The sequence below is a fragment of the Mustela lutreola genome, chromosome 1, assembly GCF_030435805.1.
Source record: "Mustela lutreola isolate mMusLut2 chromosome 1, mMusLut2.pri, whole genome shotgun sequence".
NCBI classification, from domain to species: Eukaryota; Metazoa; Chordata; class Mammalia; order Carnivora; family Mustelidae; genus Mustela; species Mustela lutreola.
Window position 1 is genome coordinate 207,966,238 of NC_081290.1, and position 13,452 is coordinate 207,979,689.

General features: G+C 31.4%; 1 protein-coding gene and 1 pseudogene across 1 annotated transcript in view; one reads left to right on the top strand and one right to left on the bottom strand.

The window, feature by feature from the left end:
• The window catches only part of CNTN5 (contactin 5), a 1,361,366-nt gene that overhangs the window by 1,107,182 nt on the left and 240,732 nt on the right, over nucleotides 1-13,452 (bottom strand). The gene's annotated exons all lie outside the window — the stretch shown is intronic.
• Nucleotides 8,152-8,611, top strand: LOC131831318 (heterogeneous nuclear ribonucleoprotein D-like; annotated as a pseudogene).

Sequence of the window (13,452 nt, forward strand, 5' to 3'; positions counted from 1 at the left end):
CAATAAAGTCAATAGGAAAATGACATCTAGAAAATATTTTCACTTCAGGTACCAGACAAAGGATTAATATTTATATTGTATAAAAAGGACTTCTAAATTGAAAAGAAAAAAGTAGAAAATGATAAAAGGCTATGAATAAACAGTTTACAGAGCAGCAAGTCCAAAGTTTCAAAAATGTATGAAAAAAGGGGTTCCTGGGTGGCTAGGTGGGTTAAGCCTCTGCCTTCGGCTCAGGTCATGATCTCAGGGTCCTGGGATCCAGCCCCCACATCAGTCTCTCTGGTCAACAGAGAGCATGCTTCCCCCCTCTCTCTCTGCCTGCCTCTCTGTCTATTTGTGATCTCTTTCTCTCTATCAAATAAATAAATAAAATCTTTAAAGATATATATATGAAAGGATGTTCATGTTCAGTAGTAACCTACAAGATGGAAATTATAATAATTAGAGATTCTTTTATACCACATTAGTCTGGAAAGAAATAAACAAAAATTACAACATGCATTATTTTCTGAAATAGAGAGTATAGTGTATTGTCATTTAAAGTTACTAGAAATGTGTAATGTTATAGTAATTCCAAAGCAATTTTGGAAACCTCTATTTAATTTTAGAATGTAAATAATGCACACAGACACACTAAGACACATATATTCCTTTCAACGAAGACTCAATAGTTCTAATCCTTGAGCCCTTTACTATGGAAATTAAAATACACAAGTTCAGAGAGAAAACATGTTGAAATAAAGAATGCTCATCAATGTTTCTCCGTGTGACTTCTCTGTGACAAATACCAGGAAGGAGTCAGTTAGAGCCACACCAGCTCACAGTAATAGGTATCACTGAATAATTGAAACACAAAAAGGTATAATTAGTTCTCCTTTTTTTAAGCAAGATAAATGCTGATATTCCAAACCTAGCATGTGTGTGTGTGTGTTTATATATTAATGTATCATATGTAGCTAGGATTTTTAGAAGCACATATGCAGAGGAAAAAGATTATTCGCATGGAAAAGTAGGGGAATGCACATGAAAAAGCATGCATATGTGATTATATTTATTATAATATTGAAAATATATGTATGGGTATACAATTTGTATTTGCATAGCAAATTCAATAATACAAAATAATAACTTAATGTGTGTATATACTGTATATATGTTCAACAATATATTATGGACTATATGTAATAACGTGTATACTCACTGATACTATTTATTATGTTAAATTATCTTAGAAAAAATAACTATTCTATCATAAGTTGAAAATAATTCTATATTTTTCCTTACTCTTTTCTTCTGTTCTTATCATATTACTCACTAACCATCAATATTTAATTCCTGACAATAGAGATATTAGTTTTGGTGGAAAACTAGAGTATCTGTTTGGATACAGTTCATTTTAAAATCTGAAATCCAGATGGCAGCATGCTTTTGGTGCCTAGGGAAAAAAAAAATTCGTATTTGAGTGTCTATTCTCTTTTCCAAATCATAAATTTATCCATTGTCTACATTGTAAAATTTAAATTTACATTCCAATTATCTTACCTTTTTCTTTGTAATTCAAACTAGAAAAACAAAGAAATTAGAAAAAAAGCCTGGATACAAATTTTGATATCCTATTTGACAATGTAATATCTTTATAATAAGAAAGTTTATTATGTCTAGTTAAATTCTCTCAAGCTGATTATTTTCTGGATGGAATAATTTCTTTTATTAATTTAAATAATTCCTTACTTATGTAATTAAATAGATATAAAATATTCATGCATAAATAAAAACAAATTAGTGATCTGTGATATGATGAGATACACACAATAAATAATATGTAATACCAGATCCAATAAGAAAGTGATAAGGATGTAATATGTTGTTTGAGTCATCTGTACATAAATACATACAAGAAGTCTAAAATTGCATTCCCATGACTTTGATTTCAACTTGTAGTGAGAATTTTAGGTTTAGATGTTCAGGAGAAAGACATTATGGTATAGCAAAAAGAACATGGGATTTAATCTTGGTAAAATTCTATTCTGTCTATGTTAATTGAAGGACTTAATCTCTGCTGTTTCTCATGTGTAAAACAGGAATGAAACCTCTTTTAAATGCTCGAATAAAAAATGAAGTTATGTGTCTGGTGATTACTTTATAGATAATAAAGCACTACAAGGAACTATGGTCATGAATTATGAATCCTTCTATTTATATTTTTCCAAAACAATTGAATTCTTCATTATTTTATAACACAACTTAAAACTCTGCTCCTTAGGTTATTTATGTATGTTATCCATATGATGACATACATAATTAAGATGATAATTAGAGGACAGTCTTCATGTAACTCCCCTTAGGGTCAGATAAGTAAATTTATTCAATTACTTACCTGATATCGAATCTTAACCAAGACAGAATCTGAAAATCATAACCACTTTAATATGAGAAATAAGCATATAGAAGAGTTATTACTTTAGCTCCTTAAAAAATTAATGAAAATCCATAATGTCTTTTAAATTGGCTGCATCATTCCCCATAAAGTGTTCTCATCTTGAAATTATAGCTCTTTTTAACATTTGTATTTAGGAGTCAGCAATTTGGCAATTAGTAAAAAAAAAAAATTAAAAAACTAGTAAAAAATATTAGTAAAAAAAGCATTATGTTTTTTAAAGATTTTATTTTTTTATTTGAGAGAGAGAGCATGGTGATGGGGGCAGTAGGAAGGGACAGAGGGAGAACCAGGCTCCCCACTGAGCGGGGATCCAGATGCAGGGCTCTAGGGGCTCCACCCCAGGACCCTGAGATCATGACTGAACCACAAGATGCCCCCCCCAAAAGCATGATTAAATTCAGTTTGTGGGCACATCTTCATTCTCCACTTGTCTACAATTAGGTTGTACAACTTAGAGCATTGCTCTTAATCCGCGTTATGTCACTTAATTTGGAAAATTAAATTATACCTGTTCTGTCTTGCTTTATAAACGTGATGTACTTTTATGAGTAAATTTTTGTGAAAATGCTGAAAACAGTAGAGTTATTATTTCAAAATCTAACAGAAATATATTTGTCAAATTCTCTCACACCTTGCTTCGACTACCTTTTTTCTAAACCTAATGCACTTCATTTAACTTGAGTACCAGTCTCTGAGATTAATTCAGACCAGGATTTGAATCTGGCTCTGACATTTAGTATCTGAGTGATTTTGGATAAATAGTGTGATGTTTTAAAGTAAATTTCTCCACAAGTGTAATATAGATATTAATACTCTGTTTCATAGGGTTGGTGCTATGAACAGTAAATTAGATAACATGAGTAAAGCATCAGATTGCCTGATAGATAGTAAATAGCCATCAGTATTTTAAATCAATATCTTCACAGCATCATAATGTCATTATCCTTTTCGCTTAAAGATACTTAAAATAGCTACTTCCTAAAAGTTTCCATTGGTCGCGCACACATTATACTTTTTTAAGTTATCATTTTATGTGGCATTTTATTATAACATCTTCTATTATCTCCTGAAATTTATGAAATGATTGCAATTAAAATAACTCAAAGATTGTGCAAACCGGTAGCTATCTATAGACAAATAAAACATACCCATATGTGTGTATGTGTATATATATATGTATATATAAAGTTTGTTCTCTCAAACAATACTGAACTCAAGTATAATAGCTCTTCACTCTTAATAGGTTCATAGATGGCTTTTGGCAGTTCTATCAAACATAGCTGCAGGGACCTTTCAGTTTCAAAAGAACACTCATTTCTCTAAGAAATCATACTGTAAGAACAGAGAAAGCCTTTATTTATAAAAATCTAAATGTCTGACATTTGTATACCATCTAAGTATCCAGATATGTGTAACAAATACACCTAAGTTATAATTTGTCTTTTAATGTCCACATTGGTTAAAAACTTAGTAAAACAAACTTTATTGCATTTTGGTCTTTTTTTTAGCATAAATTAAGGAAATACTGAGTATGTTCCTAATTGTAAATGTTCTTCAAAGAATTTGTAAAAGAAGAAAATACTTTCTGTTTTTCATGCATACAAATATTTCTAGCCTACTGACAATTATTTTTTACTCCCAAAATCCTAAATAGATTGAACCAATTAGAATTTCTGGGTGTCAATCATAAGATTTCTTAATCCTCAGGAAAACTGTTGTTGAAGTATGCCAGCAACTTACAGGACCATATCAGAAAAATGAAACAGCCACGAACAGATATCACAGACAAATAAAAAATTACAATGACCGTATTCTTATTTTGTATAAATGTACAACTCTTGGATGCATATTTATTATGTAGACTTTGGGTTGGTAACTAGCACTGATTATGGACTAACAAAAGCATATACATTTTTGCTAAGGTCTATTAATTAATTTTCTGATATTTATTTGCAGTTTTTAAATACATATGACAGAAAGCTAGTTATTTTAAATTCACATAAACTTTTCTTCTCATACATATGTCTCTATTTCATTTATGCAATTAATTAGTTGAACACATTATTCAAATATTACTAGTCATTCTAAAATCTTTAAACAAAGTTTATATTGAATAAAAACTTCCTTCAATTTGTGCACTATAAACATTAATTTGAAATAACCGCAGTAACTATCCTTTTAAAAAGAACCTTAATTTAATTTTATCTTTATTCACTTAAAATCCAATCATATATACTCAATTACTTTTTATCAACCTTTTCATTCTATAGCTGCATTTTATTAAAAGTAAGTCCCCTCAAATCATTTGACTTAATTCTGAAATTAATGTTAACTGTAATATTCACATAGCAAATGTTCAATGTTCAATTAAGACCAAGTGGTGGATGAATGACTTTCCCTATAAACTTTAATAAAAACAATACATTTTATAGAAATGATTTCTTAACAAATTTTGCCCTTACTTTCTTTCTTTCTTTCTTTTGGTTGGCTCAGTATCTTTTTTTTCACATAATTTTACACGGATGTCTTCATTAAGAAAGCATCAGCTTGTTCAAAATAGTACATTATTCAAAGAAATAGAATTTCTCACCAAATTGAATGATTTATTTTTCTTTAACAAAGATACTAAGGCTTCTGCCTTTTTCTTACATAATTATTTTCTGAACTTATCTTTTATTAACCACATTTTACTGTTTGTTCATATTGGGTTAAAATGAGAAATATTTATCAGGTCAATAATATTCATTGAGCAAATTTATAGTTAAAGTAAAACATACACTGTCATAAAAATGCACTGCTTTAGTCTGTACCTTATATGTATTGAAATTAATGAAATTTGAGACGATTTTTGTTGTTTTCAGGAAACCAAGATTATTAAAATAGGAAAAGGAAAATTATCTATTCAAGGCATCAACTTAACAACTGACTCTAATAATAAGGAATCTGGAACAATACAGTTTATATTATTGCTTCTACTGCTATCTTTAGAAATAGCAGAAAATAAAATTACTAGAGTGTATCAAATGAATAGCTTCAGTTTATGTAAAAATAAATTTTACCATTGCAAAAACTACTTTCTCATTCTTTATTTTTACAAATTAATTAAAAACAAAAGGAAGAAATTATATTTCTCATAATAAATAATTCTCAGTTGAGTTCTTATTATGTATTTTGGCAGAAGTTTATACTTAAGTTCACAGAAGTCACTCTGTTCCACCAAAATGATATGTAACTGAGTATTCATGCTATTAATGTGTGTCTATATATGCAAGAATATGCCTACATTTTACTTCTCTTGAATACCTTATCCATCCCCCTCTCCCCCCCCCCTTTTTTTTTTAAAGATCTTATTTACTTATTTGAGTGAGAGAGATAGAGAGCACAAGCAGGAAGGAGAGGGAGAAACAGGCTTCCCAGGAGCAGGGAACCTGATTCAGGGCTCCATCCCATAACCCTGGGATCCTGACCTGAGCCAAAGGTATATACTTAACTGACTGAGGCAACTGGTACCCCTGCCTTTGTTTAAAGATTTTATTTATTTATTTATTTATTTATTTACCTTATCCATTCCTTTCTAACACATCTCTGTAGTATAAATTCCTCTATTAAGTCATCTTCAACTAACCCAGCACACCACCAAAATCCTTTCCCTGTATGATCTCCTGCAGCATTATTTGAATATTAGTATTAGTCATTATTCTTGAAACTAAGAATGTGCATCATGTTTTATTATAATATGTTAACAAATGCAGGAAAATTTAAGAAAAATCATAGATATTGTTTTGCACTTATGACATAATTACTCTGTAAAAATAATTTTACAATATTGATATATATGAATGTATATGGTCTATGGCTGTTATTGAAAAACTACCAATTATATTTATAAGAAAAAATTATAAGGAAATCAGGAATATATCTATTATAGACTGTGTAATCAAAATAAATGGAGAGAAAAGTTATATTCAAAGATAAGTTTCAATTATCTGATAGTGACAATCTCAAATTGACTCATAGATTAAAAAAAATAAATTAAAAAATCTTAACAAGAGGAATTTGACAATGTAATACTGAAATGTATATGGAGGCACAAGGGACCAAAAAGAGTCATTAAGTCTATATGGTATTGACATAGAGATGGACAAATAAACTCATGGAATATGGAAGGGAATTCATCAACAGAACTCTAGTAAAATGTGAAGTCAAAACAAGAAAATTTAAAAGAGAATTTTTATCTTATCAGGATAGAAAAGTATTAATCAACAAGATGCAAAATGTAGAAACCACAAAATAAAATATTAATTTTCTATGTTATAATTTAGATAAATTATTTCCAGTATATATATCTCTCAACCTTCTAGTTAGTGACACCCCAGAGACAATAAGGGATTTGTCCTAAATAATACTATTAAGTATTCAGTATCTGAGCTATGATTTGAGCTCAAGCTAACTGATACAAACTCAAGCTAACTGACTTTAACACACTATCTTCCATATCTGTTTTAATTGAAAGACAAATACAAGTTCTTGAGCAACAGCAACAATCTTACACAAATACATCAGAATTCAAACAAACAAATAAATTTGAACTTTAAAAAAAGCAAATATCTTATACTTCCTTAGATTTTTAATAGAGTTACGTATGGTTTTTGTGGAATGAGCATTTTATTAAACTTACATCAAGTGACTTTCCTCAACGCTACTTTAAATTCATTAACCAATTAAGAATTTATTACTCAAAAGTATTTTTATGATTTAATATCCTTTATGTATTTCCTGGTATTGTGTTGAGTATTGGACATTACTCAATGTCAGGTGAATTTATAATGTCAAGTAGTGACTACACAATACCAATGGTAGTAAAGGAAGGATCTTGTTCCAAAGTAATCTTTGCTAAGTAAAAAAGTCCGCATTGTAGCCACTACAGAAACAAGTTAATCACTGCCACACAGGATATATCACTACTTAGATCTTCATCACCTAATCACTATATTTATGTCAAGATGATGCCAATGTATCTATTCATTTGGGTAATCACAAAAATGCTTGTGATGCAGTCACTGAATACCAGCTAACAATTCCAGTGGGGTCTATCTCCAAATTCTCTAACAGTAGAGAATAGAAATCAGTGTTTTGCTCTATTATATGATAAACTAAAAAATAGCTCTTCTCAAGATGCCATGTCTTTTATTATCTATATAATCTATATATTATCTATATTTATTATCTATATCTATTATAATACATAATCTATATATTATAATATATAATCTATATATTATCTATATTTATTATTTATTTATATATATTTATTTATATTTTTATATTTATTATCTATATCTATTATCTATCTAAATCAAGTGACAGTAAGTAAAAATAAAGGTCCATATCTGTCACTTAGTATTTAGGGAGATATAATTGATACTCAATATGTTTACAATGTTGTCTTACCAATACCTGAGAGAATTGTTATCTCTTAAAATTTGAAAAGAAAGGAGTGTACCATAGTAAATAAGAGTGTGAATTCTCGGGGCGCCTGGGTGGCTCAAGTGGGTTAAGCCTCTGCCTTCAGCTCAGCTCATGATCGCAGGGTCCTGGATTGAGCCCCACATCAGGCTCTTTGCTCAGCAGGGGACCTGCTTCCCCCCTTCTCTCTGCCTGCCTCTCTGCCTGCTTGTAATCTCTCTCTCCGTGAAATAAATAAATAAATAATTTCTGGGAAGTGTGAAATCAAAGTTGCACAACCCAAAGATGTATACAGGCAGCAACAGCAGCAACAAAAAGGAGGAAAAGGTGCTGCAGCTGGTGGACGAGGTGGCACTAGGGGTCGTGGACGAGGTCAGGGCCAAACTGGAACCAAGGATTTAATAACTATTATGATCAAGGATATGGAAATTACAATAGTGCCTATGGTGGTGATCAAAACTATAGTGGCTATGGCGGCTATGATTATACTGGGTATAACTATGGGAACTATGGATATGGACAGGGATATGCAGACTACGGTGGCCAACAGAGCACTTACGGCAAGGCATCTCGAGGGGGTGGCAATCACCAAAATAATTACCAGCCATACTAAAGGAGGACATTGGAGAAAACAGGAGGAAATTGCTAAAGTTAACCCATCTTGCAGGACGACATTGAAGATTGGTCTTCTGTTGATCTAAGATGATTATTAGATCATGCTCTTTTTTCTAAAAAAGAACATGAATTCTCCTATCTGTGTTTAAATCCTAGGTTCCCACATGTTAGATATAAGGTATTGGTCAAGTTTTGGCTTCAGTTGCCTCATCTGTAAAAAAGAGAATTATGAAAATCTCTACATCAGGAATATTGTAAATTTTGAATAGTACATTCTTTTTTAGGAATATAAAGTTTGTGCTCAATAAGTTGCTGTAATAATTATGTGTATTAAATCTGTGAGCACTCTTACTGGTTATTAAATTTTACCTTTTTTGCCAAAATACATTTATTTATTTCTGATCAGAGCTATTGAATATGTACATGTCAGATACAGTACTAAACACTTGGTTTCTCAGCAAGGTCTTTCCACATCAGTTTTTAGGTTAGTGAAATGTAGTAGGATATAATAAGACAGCATCCTCTTATTTGAAGGGAAGGAAGGATAAGAATTAGCATAAATTGTGTATTTATGCTTACGATATATCAGACTTCAGAGTAGATTCTTTACATGCATTGTGTTATTTGCTTTTCCCTTCCAAAAAAAATAATTTTACAAATGAAGAAATGAAGTCAGAAAACTGAATCAAATTAAATCTGTAAATATAAGAATGGTGTCAAAATGCACACCTCAGTTTTCTAATCTCTTGCTTTTTTTATGTTACACTTGTGCCTTTCCCCTACTTCTTTTTTTTTTTAATGATTTTATTTATTTATTTGACAGATCACAAGTAGGCAGAGAGGCAAGCAGAGAAGCAGGCTCCCTGCTGAGCAGAGAGCCTGATGTGGGGCTCAATTCCAGAACCCTGGGACCATGACCTGAACTGAAGGCAAAGGCTTTAACCCACTGAGCCACCCAGGCGTCCCTCCCCTACTTCTAACACCTACCTGATAATAAATGTTAATAACTCCACAAAATTATCCAAATAAGTTTTGAAATCTTCTCTATGTTATAGAAGATAGCCATGAACGTAAGCATATTATATATATATATATATATATATATATATATACACACACACACACACACACACACACACACTTGACTATACTATTAAGGTCTTTTATCTTCATTTTCTGACTTTTCACTTTTCTGTAAAGATACAGACTTCTATCAAGATTAATCCTCAATGAAGTTATCATTAAAATTCTAGCCAAAAATTAAAGTGCAAATCAATAGAATATGTGTTAATATTATGTTGCTCATAGCTTGGCTTTAATTCTGAATTGTTCCTTTATAAATATTTTTGTGTCATAAATAGAGAGAGACTCGTCTATGATTAGCTATTATCTTTGCTTTCATCAAATATTGCTTCTGTTGCTGGGATACTTAACTTCATATTCTGAATATTGTTTAATCTCAAAGAAGAACCAGCCAGTTTATAAAATATCAGATTGGAGTGGAATGTCTTTGCTAACATTTCTACACTTAGCCTCAATTGATAAAGATATATCTTTTTGTTTTTATTTAAATTCCAGTTAGTTAACATACAGTGTAATATTGGCTTCAGGTATACAATTTAGTGATTCAACACATACACACAACATCTGGTGCTCATCATAAAGATGTTTTTTTTAATACAGTGATTTCATATTTTAAGTTTACTGTTTGGCATCTGCTGGAATATGCTACCATAATCACCCTGCACATAGCCTTTAGAAGCATTTATAGGGACAATCATTGCTTCAATTTTGATATTATGGCAGCATCCCAGGAACCTGTGACTGGTATTACTTGCACTGCAATTTTGTTTAACGATGGCTCCTGCCCCATGACAATATGAAAAGTGCCCTTCCATCGTTAATTTGTAAACCCCTGGTATTGAGGCCAACTTGATCACAGTTATTATGCCAATTCTCCAAGGACCTGCTGGCTTACAGCCACTGCCTCACTGTCATTGCCAGTTATTATGTAATTAAATGAAATAATGTGTGGGTAGTAAGCTCAGATCACTTTAACATTTATAATGATGATGAACAACTCTTGTTCTTGTAGCGTTTTCTGCTTTGGCTAACAGTACAAAATATGTTCCTGAGATAACAACCACCTTCCCAGTTAAATTTGTGATGTGAAGATATGGTCCTAAATCTCATATATCTTAATAGGTGGAATCAAATAAATTAATACTAAATCAATTGTTGGAACTTCATGCACAAATAATTTGGGCTTGACTAATCAATTTTATAAGTATAAGGTAACAAAAGTTCCCATCAACTGGTTTAATGTCACGCAAGGTGATATCCAGGGATATACAGGGAGTATATAGTTCCATTCAGATCCCTTTAGATCAGTAGATTTCAACTGAAGTAATTTTGCCCTCCATAGGACACAGAATAATGTCTTAAATGTCACAACTTGGGAAGTTTGCTACAGTCATCTGGTGAGAACATTGCATATATGTTGGGGATGCTAATAAACACCCTTCAATGCAACAGACAGTCACCTACACACACTCTAAAGTAGAATTACCTGGCCCAAAATGTGAATAGTGCTTAAGGTGATAATCTTGATTTGGATGATAGAAACTTGAACTTCAACTAACAGCCTTCAGTAGGATATATAGTCAGGGTTATTGTAAAGCTGTTTTCTGGCTTCCACTGTCCATATCACATATACATGTTTATGGAATGAAAATTATAGAAGTGTAGAGAGGGACATAGTATATAATATAGGTTTATATCTCACAAAACAAGTCTTAACTACTTTTCTAGTACAGCTATTTGCTGATTGACACACCTAAAGATAGACCAATAATAAAATCATTTTTAATAATTTTATATACTTTTAATGTAAGCATATGTGTGAAGAAATAAGAAATTGCTTGTAAGCAGTTTGAAAGTCATGCTAATTTTTGCATATGCCTCTCTATTGAAATTATAAATAACACTATTTTTTCAATAATTTTTACATTTTTATTATTAAAAAATATTTTAATAAAAGTTACCCAGAAATCTTATTTCAGATTCACAAGTAATCACTTATACAATATAGCTGAATGTGACATAAGTGCCTAACACTGTTCTTTCATTACTCTAAAAGCCTGTGTTAAGTAAAAAGGAACGCAGCTCACTTGAAGGGATAGAAAAGAAGCATTTTAGTGGAATTCCTTTAAGTTGCTGGGTTGTCAGAGGCTGTGGCTCTCAGGCTTTCATGTGATTAAGAATAACTCATGGGTACTTTCTTTACATTCTTGAGCCTGAGTGCCAAAGAGTATGATTTATTAGGTATGGAGTGTACATTTTAAAACCAACTGTTTGGTAATTTCATTCAGAGGATTTCAGACCTTAGTTTCAGAAATACTACCTTAAATCTGCAGTCACTGACTGTAAACTCCAAAGCTATGACGGACTCAGTTTGGGAAAGGGAGAATGAGAAAGCCTGGACAAAAAGGTAAAAAAAGCTTAAAGGCTGTACATGATGAATAATTATTAATTTATAGCAATAATTCACTGATTCAAGAAGTAGTTACTGTAAGCCAATTACCTACTATGAATAGGCTCAGCACTAAGAACACTGCTATAAATAAAAAAGAAAAAAATAATCTTCCCTTTTGGAGTTTATATTCCAGTGGGAGGAGCCAACAAATTACAAACATAAGGCAGAAACAATTAATAGTTTTCTTTAGAAATGCATACTTTAAAGTGATTTATTATTTCCCTTGAAATATGTTCCTCTCAACACTCCTCTCCATAGACCCATAATTCTATGAAATTTTAAGAACACTAATTGACACCAAATTAATGGGTCAGTGTTTTAGTTCAAAACAATATATCTCACTGATGTTGCCATTTGTTACACAGTATCTAAAAGTAAAAATCTTGGCAAATAGTGCTGCCATGTTTTGTTATCCATTGTGAAGAAATACTGCATACATTTTATTTTGGATGAGTTTGTATCTCAATGTTAAAACTGCATACATTGCCATAACTGCATTTTTTGTGCTGTTTAATAAGGTATTGCAACCTTATAATTAATATGATTTTTTAAAGTTTTCTGATTTGAATGACAAAAAAATACAATGTGCGTATGCTTGTTTTGTTGCTGTTCTTACTATTATTCCTCAACTATCTAAGACACTACATTTGGAGGATTTGAAAAGTATCCTAATAAATAAGAAAATATTAAAAAGTGTTTGAAAAATTCTAGAATGTAAAATTTAAATCTATTTACTGCAGACTTTATTGGAGATTTTATTATGTGATTATGAATTGATCCTTCAAGAACATGACAAAATAAACACTGTTATCAACATTTTCAATAATCATTTATTTTTACAGAGTTTATAAAAGGATGATATGCTCTGAAAGAATAATTGAGAACAGAAAGAAATATGGAAAAATGTTTTTAAAAACCTGACAAATCAAATTAAAACAAATCTATCATCTGTCTATCCACACATGTATAATTGTATGACTATGTGGCCTACATTTAACCGGATGTGAAATGTTCATCACAACAACACCCTTTCTACCTTGAGTTGAGATTTTCTGATTTTAGTGCTTGTATCTCAGCCTAAGAAGAAGTAATTTTCATATTCGCTCCCAATCATTAAGTGACTTTCTTCTCCCAAAAGAGCAGGACATAGTTCTCACCATCAAAGCATTAGAAAGATTGCATCAGGGGCGCCTGGGTGGCTCAGTGGTTTAAAGCTTCTGCCTTCAGCTCAGGTCATGATCCCAGGGTCCTGGGATTGAGCCCCACATTGGGCTCTCTGCTCTGCGGGGAGCCTACTTCCTCCTCTCTCTCTCTCTGCCTGCCTCTCTGCCTACTTGTGATCTCTGTCAAATAAATAAATAAAATCTTAAAAAAAAAAAAAAAAGATTTCATCGAA